At 43.5% G+C, this 9,200-nt stretch overlaps 1 pseudogene; it reads right to left on the bottom strand.

The window, feature by feature from the left end:
• Nucleotides 1-206: 206 nt before the first annotated feature.
• LOC127683587 (ufm1-specific protease 2-like) overlaps nucleotides 207-9,200 on the bottom strand; it is a 9,366-nt pseudogene continuing 372 nt past the window's right edge.

Here is a 9,200-nt window from a genome sequence, read left to right as displayed (position 1 = left end):
CCACTTCCGGCTTCTATTTGTTAGAAGTACTCAAGGAGCTGATTTAGGTTTTATATACTCAAAGAAGAAGAGCAAGTAATTTTTGGATGTGTGATTGCCAGGGCCTTTCATGGACCAAGTGCTCCCACCACCACCGAGCCCCACCCTACCCCAACAACTTCTTGTAATTTTTTTTTTTGTTTATTTTTGTTTTGTTCAGTTTTTTTTTTAATTTAAAATTATGCTTTTATTAACACTAGAACAGCTCTTTTATATTTATAGTCTTGACTCCAAGATAATTTAAAGAGCATTTGGTCGTTGAGGAAGACATAAGTTAGAGTATGCGTCTTTGTTCCAAAAGGCTGGACTTTTCCATCCACACCAGCCCCTTTCCCACATAACTCGCAGTCTTCAGCTCCTGTACAGTGTGGGTCTAGAATCAGGAATTTGTTCTGCCCTGTAGTCTCATTCCATGAGACTCCTAGCGCTGTGTGAACCAATACTCCTCGCCCAATCATTATTGGCCTGCCCACATTCTGGAAACGGTTGGCAAGTTCCCGTCCTTGAGAAGCCATTTCTGAATCTTGGCTGACAAACAGTATTTTCGAAGTTACCCGGATCAGTTGGTTTCGTATCAGCTGTACTTCAATAGACCCAATCCACTGCCGCGACCGGACAAATGTGGCTGGATTATCGCCGGCATCAACTAGAGCCTGAGGAATTTCCCTGTGTGTTGGAATGGACCTTTCTGTGAAACCCTGATGTCTGAACCATGCGCAGATGGTCTGTAGGGACCTAGAAGCACAGCCCCAGCCGTTGTCATCTATCCAATCCCGCATATAGTAATGATAGGCATAGTTGCCCTGGACCACACAAGCCATACTGCCCTCTACGTTAGGTGGATTCAGATAAGTGTGTGCGTCTCTAATATGGCCATCTTTGTATAGTTCATCCGGAAAGTGATAAGCATTAATCCTTTTGAAATAAGGTCTGTCATGAGGCAGATTGAAGAGATCATGTAACTCCTTTTGATAGGCTTGTAGCTGCTGATCATCTGGGATTCCTGGTGGGTACAAAAGTGTTACAAGATTCTTTTTCCCTGGCAATAAAAATTACAGTGGTTCAGAGCCCACAATAGATGTTCTTTCTTTTTTTGGGGGGGGGGGATGGCTCGGCATCTTTTTTTTATTCGATATATTTTATATTTACATTTCAAATGATATCCCCTTTTTTAGCCCCCCACTCCCCGAAAGTCCCGTAAGCCCCCTTCTCTCCCCCTGTCCTCCCACCCACCCCTTCCCACTTCCCCGTTCTGGTTTTGCCGAATACTGCTTCACTGAGTCTTTCCAGAACAAGGGGCCACTCCTCCTTTCTTCTTGTACCTCATTTGATGTGTGGATTATGTTTTGAGTATTCCAGTTTTCTAGGTTAATATCCACTTATTAGTGAGTGCATACCATGATTCACCTTTTGAGTCTGGGTTACCTCACTTAGTATGATGTTCTCTAGCTCCATCCATTTGCCTAAGAATTTCATGAATTCATTGTTTCTAATGGCTGAATAGTACTCCATTGTGTAGTTATACCACATTTTTTGCATCCACTCTTCTGTTGAGGGATACCTGGGTTCTTTCCAGCATCTGGCAATTATAAATAGGGCTGCTATGAACATAGTAGAGCACGTATCCTTTTTACATGGTGGGGAATCCTCTGGGTATATGCCCAGGAGTGGTATAGCAGGATCTTCTGGAAGTGAGGTGCCCAGTTTTCGGAGGACCCGCCAGACTGATTTCCAGAGTGGTTGTACCAATTTGCAACCCCACCAGCAGTGGAGGAGTGTTCCTCTTTCTTCACACCCTCTCCAACACCTGCTGTCTCCTGAATTTTTAATCTTAGCCATTCTGACTGGTGTAAGGTGAAATCTCAAGGTTGTTTTGATTTGCATTTCCCTAATGACTAATGAAGTTGAGCATTTTTTAAGATGCTTCTCCGCCATCCGAAGTTCTTCAGGTGAGAATTCTTTGTTTAAGTCTGTACCCCATTTTTTAATAGGGTTGTTTGGTTTTCTGGAGTCTAACTTCTTGAGTTCTTTATATATATTGGATATTAGCCCTCTATCTGATGTAGGATTGGTGAAGATCTTTTCCCAGTTTGTTGGTTGCTGATTTGTCCTCTTGATGGTGTCCTTTGCCTTACAGAAACTTTGTAATTTTATGAGGTCCCATTTGTTAATTCTTGATCTTAGAGCATACGCTATTGGTGTTCTGTTCAGGAACTTTCTCCCTGTACCGATGTCCTCAAGGGTCTTCCCCAGTTTCTTTTCTATTAGCTTCAGAGCGTCTGGCTTTATGTGGAGGTCCTTGATCCATTTGGATTTGAGCTTAGTACAAGGAGACAAGGATGGATCAATTCGCATTCTTCTGCATGCTGACCTCCAGTTGAACCAGCACCATTTGTTGAAAAGGCTATCTTTTTTCCATTGGATGTTTTCAGCCTCTTTGTCGAGGATCAAGTGGCCATAGGTGTGTGGGTTCATTTCTGGATCTTCAATCCTGTTCCATTGATCCTCCTGCCTGTCACTGTACCAATACCATGCAGTTTTTAACACTATTGCTCTGTAGTATAGGTTGAGGTCAGGGATACTGATTCCCCAGACTTTCTTTTGTTGCTGAGAATAGTTTTAGCTATCCTGGGTTTTTTGTTATTCCAGATGAATTCGATAATTGCTCTTTCTAACTCTGTGAAGAATTGAGTTGGGATTTTGATGGGTATTGCATTGAATCTGTATATTGCTTTTGGCAAAATGGCCATTTTAACTATATTGATTCTACCAATCCATGAGCATGGGAGGTTTTCCCATTTTTTGAGGTCTTCTTCCATTTCCTTCTTCAGAGTCTTGAAGTTCTTGTCATACAGATAGATCTTTCACATGTTTGGTAAGAGTCACCCCAAGATATTTTATACTGTTTGTAGCTATTGTGAAGGGGGTCATTTCCCTAATTTCTTTCTCAGCCTGCTTATCATTTGAGTATAGGAAGGCCACTGATTTGCTTGAGTTGATTTTATAACCTGCCACTTTGCTGAAGTTGTTTATCAGCTGTAGGAGTTCTCTAGTGGAGTTTTTTGGGTCACTTAGGTAGACTATCATGTCATCTGCAAATAATGATAGTTTGACTTCTTCCTTTCCAATTTGTATCCCTTTGACCTCCTTATGTTGTCGAATTGCCAGAGCTAGTACCTCAAGTACAATATTGAAAAGATAAGGAGAAAGGGGGCAGCCCTGTCCAGTCCCTGATTTTAGTGGGATTGCTTCAAGTTTCTCTCCATTTAGTTTGATGCTGGCTACCGGTTTGCTGTATATTGCTTTTACTATGTTTAGGTATGGGCCTTGAATTCCTGTTCTTTCCAAGACTTTAAGCATGAAAGGATGCTGAATTTTGTCGAATGCTTTTTCAGCATCCAATGAAATGACCATGTGGTTTTTTTCTTTGAGTTTGTTTATGTAGTGGATTGCATTGATGGATTTCCCTATATTGAACCAACCCTGCATTCCCGGGATAAAGCCTACTTGATCATAGTGGATGATTGTTTTGATGTGTTCTTGGATTCGGTTGGCAAGAATTTTATTGAGTATTTTTGCATCGATGTTCATAAGGGAAATTGGTCTGAAGTTCTCTTTCTTTGTTGGATCTTTGTGTGGTTTTGGTATCAGCGTAATTGTGGCTTCGTAGAAGGAATTGGGTAGTGTTCCTTCTGTTTCTATTTTGTGGAATAGTTTGAAGAATATTGGTGTTAACTCTTCTTTGAAGGTCTGATAGAATTCTGCACTGAAACCATCTGGTCCTGTGCTTTTTTTGGTTGGAAGACTTTCTATGACTCCTTCTATTTCTGTAGGCGTTATGGGACTGTTTAGATGATCTATTTGGTCCTGATTTAATTTTGGTATTTGGTATCTGTCAAGGAAATTGTCCATTTCCTCCAGATTCTCCAGTTGTGTTGAGTACAGGCTCTTGTAGTAGGATCTGATGATTTTTTGGATTTCCTCAGTTTCCGTTGTTATATCTCCCTTTTCATTTCTAAGTTTGTTAATTTGAATACTTTCTCTGTGCCCTTTGGTCAGTCTGGCTAAGGGATTATCTATCTTGTTGATTTTCTCAAAGAACCAGCTCCTGGTTTTGTTGATTTTTTGTATGGTTCTCTTTGTTTCTACTTGATTGATTTCGGCCCTGAGTTTGATGATTTCCTCCTGCCTTCTACTCCTCCTGGGTGAAATAGCTTCTTTTTGTTCCAGGGCTTTCAGGTGTGTCATTAAGCTGGTAATGTATGCTCTCTCCATTTTCTTTTTGGAGGCACTCAGGGCTATGAGTTTTCCTCTTAGCACTGCTTTCATTGTGTCCCATAGATTTGGGTATGTTGTGCCTTCATTTTCATTGTGTTCTAAAAAGTCTTTAATTTCTTTCTTTATTTCTTCCTTGACCAAGGTATCATTGAGTAGAATATTGTTCAGTTTCCACGTGTATGTGGGTTTTCTGTTGTTTTTGTTGCTATTGAAGACCACTTTTACTCCATAGTGATCTGATAGGAGGCATGGGATTAATTCGATCTTCTTATATTTGTTGAGGTCTGTCTTGTGACCGATTATATGGTCGATTTTGGAGAAGGTACCATGAGGTGCTGAGAAAAAGGTATATTCTTTTGCTTTAGCATAGAATGTTCTATATATATCTGTTAAATCTAATTGGTCCAAAGCTTCAATTAGTTTCATTGTGTCCCTGTTTAGTTTCTGTTTTCCTGATCGGTCCATTGAGGAAAGTGCAGTGTTGAAGTCACCCACAATTATTGTGTTAGGTGCAATGTGTGCTTTGAGCTTTAATAAAGTTTCTTTTACGAAAGAGGGTGCCCTTGCATTTGGAGCATAGATGTTCAGGATTGAGAGTTCTTCTTGTTGTATTTTTCCTTTGACCAGCAAGAAGTGTCCCTCAGAGTCTCTTTTGATGACTTTGGGTTGAAAGTCAATTTTATCTGATATTAAAATTGCTACTCCAGCTTGTTTCCTGCGACCATTTTCTTGTAAAATTGTCTTCCAGCCTTTTACTCTAAGGTAGTGTTTGTCTTTGACCCTGAGGTGTGTTTCCTGTAAGCAGCAAAATGTAGGGTCCTGTTTACGTATCCAGTCAGTTAGTCTATGTCTTTTTATTGGGGCATTGAGTCCATTGATGTTAAGAGATATTAAGGAATAGTGATTGTTACTTCCTGTCATTTTTGACGTTATTTTTAAATTTGATTGGTTAACTTCTTTTGGGTTTGATGAAAGGTTACTATCTTGCTTTTTCCAGGGTGAAGTTTCCCTCCTTGTATTGGTGTTTTCCTCCTATTATCCTTTGAGGGCTGGGTTTGTGGCTAGATATTGGGTAAACTTGGTTTTGTCATGGAATATCTTAGTTTCTCCATCTACGGTGATTGAGAGTTTTGCTAGATATAGTAGTCTTGGCTGGCATTTGTGTTCTCTTAGAGTCTGCATGAGATCTGCCCAGGATCTTCTAGCCTTCATAGTCTCAGGTGAAAAGTCTGATTCTGATAGGTCTTCCTTTATATGTTACTTGGCCTTTTTCTCTTACTGCCTTTAATATTCTTTCTTTGTTTAGTACATTTGATGTTTTGATTATTATGTGACGGGAAGTATTTCTGTTCTGGTCCAGTCCGTTTGGAGTTCTGTAGGCTTCTTGTATATTCATGGGCATCTCTCTCTTTATGTTAGGAAAGTTTTCTTCCATAATTTTATTGAAGATATTTGCTGGCCCTTTAAGTTGTAAATCTTCACTCTCATCTATGCCTATAATCCTTAGGTTTGGTCTTCTCATTGTGTCCTGGATTTCCTGGATATTTTGGGTTACAAGCTTTTTGCATTTTGCATTTTCTTTAACTGTTGAGTCCATGGTTTCTATGGTATCTTCAGCATCTGAGATTCTTTCTTCTATCTCTTGTATTCTGTTGTTGATATTTGCATCTATGTCCCCTGATTTCTTCCCAAGGCTTTCTATCTCCAAAGTTGTCTCCCTTTGAGTTTTCTTAGTTGTTTCTACTTCTGATTTTAGATCCTGGATGGTTTTGCTTAGCTCCTTCACTTGCTTGTTTGTGCTTTCCTGTAATTCTTTAAGAGATTTTTGTGTTTCCTCTTTCATGACCTCAGCCTGTTGACCAAAGTTCTCCTGTATTTCTTTAAGTGTTTTTTGCGTTTCCTCATTATTGGCTTTTGCATTCTCCTGGATTTCTTTCAATGATTTTTGTGTTTCCCTTGCAAGGGCTTCTAACTTTGATCCATTTTCTCCTGAATTTCTTTAAGTATGTCCTTCATGTGTTCCTGTACCAGCATCATGACCAGTGATTTTAAATCCAAATCTTGTTTTACTGGTGTGATGGGGTATCCAGGACATGCTGGTAAAGGAGAATTGGGTTCAGATGTTGCCATATTGCCTTGATTTCTGTTAGTGACGTTCCTGCGTTTGCCTTTTGCCATCTAGTTCTCACTGGTGTTAGTTGGTCTTGTCAATGCTGGACTCACCAGTGCAAGCTGCCCCTTCCCAGGTGGCCTCTGGTGCACAGCTTACCTCCTGCACTGCCTGGAGACAGGGTGCTGTTGCCCAGGCTGTTCAGATCCTGAAGCAGACACCTGAAGGCTCCCGCTGGGGCCTGCTGGATTCACCGGAGCACAACGACTTCTCCCCGCTGTCCGCCTGGAAGCCCCTCTTGCCTCTTGCCTCTTGCAGGACCTGGAGATGTGGTGTTGCTGCCCAGGCTGATCTGGATCCGGAAGCAGAGAGAGCTGAGGGCTCCTGCCAGAGGCCTCAGGACTGGAACCTAAGCTCCATGCCACAGGAGCAAGCTGTGCTGTGAGCTCCCAGACTGCCTCTGGGTGCACACCAGGTCTCCTGCACTTCCTGGAGACCGAGTGCTGTGGCCCAGGCTGTTCAGATCCCAAAGCAGGCACCTGAAGGCTCCTGCTGGGGCCCGCTAGATTCACCAGAGCACACCGACTTCTCCCCGCTGGCAGCCCGGAAGCCCCTCTTAGATGTTCCTTTCATATATTTCAAGATGTATTTTTCCACATCAACTTGTTGATTTAGAATTGCATCCACTAGAAGCTTGCACACTTTTAGTCCCAGCACTTGGGAGACAGAGGCTGGTGGATTTCTGAGTTCGAGGCCAGCCTAGTCTACAGAATGAGTTACAGGACAGCCAGGGCTGTTACACAGAGAAACGCTGACTCAAAAAAATCTTTTTTATATTTGTGTGTTTGTGTGTGTGTGTGTGAGTGTGGGGGTGGGGGTACCCAAGAGAGCCAAGAGGTACAGACTGTTGTGAGCTCTTCGTTGTGGGTGCTGGGAACTAAACTTGGGTCCTTTGAAAGTGCAGTGTTCTTAATCTATGAGCCATCTCTCTCCTGCAGCCCCTTCTTTTCTTGAGATGAGTTCTCTTATAGTTCAGGTTGGCCTCAAATTCACAAAGTATCAGGGGCTGGCCTTGAACTCCTGATCCTCCTGCCCCTACCTCCTAAGTGCTGAGACTACAGGTGTGAACCTGTGGGATGGTAAAACCATCCCAGGAAGCTTGGTAAGGCAGAGCAGGTCTGACACGCAGAGACTCGGTGGACACACGCCTGAGTCTTAGGCTCCCTGCCAAGTCCCTGGCCTGGAGCACGTGCCACACTGCCTACCTACAGAAACGTGACCTGTGACAGAGTTCTCCATGAGGTACCTAGAAGCCCTGAGAGTTTAGCCAATAAGCTTTCCTTCCCAGACATTCCCCCCTACAAAAGGTATTTAAACTCAAGCCCACGCTGAGAAGTTGATTCTGTACAACATGCACCCATTTCCCACGATGAACAGTCAGCAAACAGTTTAGAACCACGGACTGTCTCTTTCACCAAGGTCCACTGTGGGAGCCACGGCGAAGCCACTGGACTACTGAGCTGCGGCTTAATTCCACCCCAGACTAGACTCCTCGGCTCTTCCCCGACTCCCAGCAGTGGCCCGGGGACCCCAACCAGGGGCTCGGAAGCCAGGGAATAACAGCCTAGACTTCCCCACATCTCAGACTGAGCTTCCCACCCCAGAGCAGAGTCTCTGCGCTTCCCCGAAGCCCCGCACCCACCCTTAGGTGAAGCACAGTCAAACTTCAGCATTTCTCCTCCCAAGCGGCGGTACCCTCAGTCGGGCGGAACTCAGACCAACAGGAACCACCACTCTCAGCTTTAGAAAGGAATTAATCACACACCGTCATTTTTGTTTGTTTTTGTTTTTACAAGTCAACGTCTATAACTTCAGTGCTCTGAAGCAGCCTTGTCAGACACACAAACTCACAGTCACAGCCACACACTAATTTTGGGAATGACTAAAACCAAACCAAAACACACAATAAAGGATTATTTGTCAGACAATGGGAGAGGCACAGATGTCTCTCTCTCTGAGTTTCTCCTCTTCCACCAGAACATCAGCACAGCGTTGTGGTCACACAGGCGGAGGCGATCTGGACGGACAGATGAGCTGTGTGGGAATCCCACTAAACTTCAAAGTCCCACACTTTTTGTTACTAGGATGAAAATGTTTGTGTGTGCACCAGCACATGTTGTTGGGGATGTAAGGGAGTGGAAAGATGGCTCAGTGGTTAAGAGCACTGGCTGCTCTTGCAGAGTTCCTGAGTTCAATTCCCAGCACCCACCTAGCTGTTCATAACTCACTGTAACTCCAGCCCTGAGGCATCCAAACCCTTGTGTGGCTCCTAAGGGTACCGTATACAACACGGTGCACAGATATACACACAGACACACATGTATACATAAAATACAATAATCTAAAAAAATGTTTTTAAAGTATAGTCATTGACCTCTGACCCTCTGTGACTCCATCTTAGCATCTACTGATCCCAGAGAACAGATGAGAGGACTAAGGCTCAGCTCAGCTTATGGTGGTGACAGATTAGAGTCCTGCCCTTTGTGGCTTCTTTAGGGGACTTCTGCCTCTCCCCTTCCTTGAGCTCAGCTTGAGAGCTACAGAATGAGAGATCAGGGGCTACCAGGAGCGGAGTGCTGGCTTCTCTTGCAGAGGACCCTAGGCTGGATTCCCAGCACCCACATGGTGGCTCACAACGTCTGCAACTCCAGATCCAGGGCACCCGGCTCCCCCTCTTCAGGCCTCTGTGAGAAGCAGGCATACACGTGATGCA

The sequence above is a fragment of the Apodemus sylvaticus genome, chromosome 4 (genome assembly GCF_947179515.1).
Source record: "Apodemus sylvaticus chromosome 4, mApoSyl1.1, whole genome shotgun sequence".
Classification (NCBI taxonomy): Eukaryota; Metazoa; Chordata; class Mammalia; order Rodentia; family Muridae; genus Apodemus; species Apodemus sylvaticus.
Note: the sequence above shows the minus strand (reverse complement) of the source record. Positions and strands in the feature narration are given on the sequence as shown.